Below are 818 nucleotides of genomic sequence, written 5' to 3' on the forward strand. Positions count from 1 at the left end.
CCCGTTCAGACTGAAGGCAACCATCAAAATGGGTCTGAGTTTCAGAAAATTGGCAGTCCTCGAAATCCCATTGCTGATGGATACAGACAAGGCAGCCCTTCCATGGGATGGATACCAAACTGAAGAAGGTGACCCGAGCACTCTGGCTGCAGAGGCAGGGCCGGTGGGGCAGTCCCCTTCCTTACCTGCAAGGTTAGCTATGTGCATTGGAGGGTGGGGGGGGGTCTTTCTAAGAGATGTGTGCCCTTTTCATTTTTAGGGATGTATATGGGGAAAATGGTGGCCAAGATCTACAAATGCCATCTAAGCTTTTAAAAAGCATCAGGTTTTAGAGCTGTATCTAGCTCTACCCTGTCGACTTTGGAAGAGGTAGACGAGTTAAATGCTAACCCAGCTTTTCTCAACCGTTCAACCCCGAAGGAACCCTTGAAATATTTTCCGGGCCTTGGGGAACATTCAGGCTCAAATACAGACCAGAAGTTACAAAATTATTATATTCATTTCATGGGTAGGCCCGTATATAGGCATTAACAGTGTTCTTAATCTAAAAATAAAGAATGAAACTTCCCTCTTTCATGTGACATTGCCTGAATTGGAAATAATTTTTTAAACAAATCGTGATCTCCCAGGGAACCCCTGGGGACCTCTTGTGGAACCCGAGGGCGCCACAGAACCCTAGTTGAGAAACCCTGCTCTGGTATGTTAAGTAGTCTTTAAGGAAGCGCCCCTCAAGGGGAAGGAATCGAGGATTTGCAGTCACTGTTGGAAACACTGGGGTGCTGAATGCCTGTTTCAACAGCCACCCCAGTGCTCCTCAA

Source organism: Candoia aspera, chromosome 14 (genome assembly GCF_035149785.1).
Source record: "Candoia aspera isolate rCanAsp1 chromosome 14, rCanAsp1.hap2, whole genome shotgun sequence".
In the NCBI taxonomy this organism is placed as follows: Eukaryota; Metazoa; Chordata; class Lepidosauria; order Squamata; family Boidae; genus Candoia; species Candoia aspera.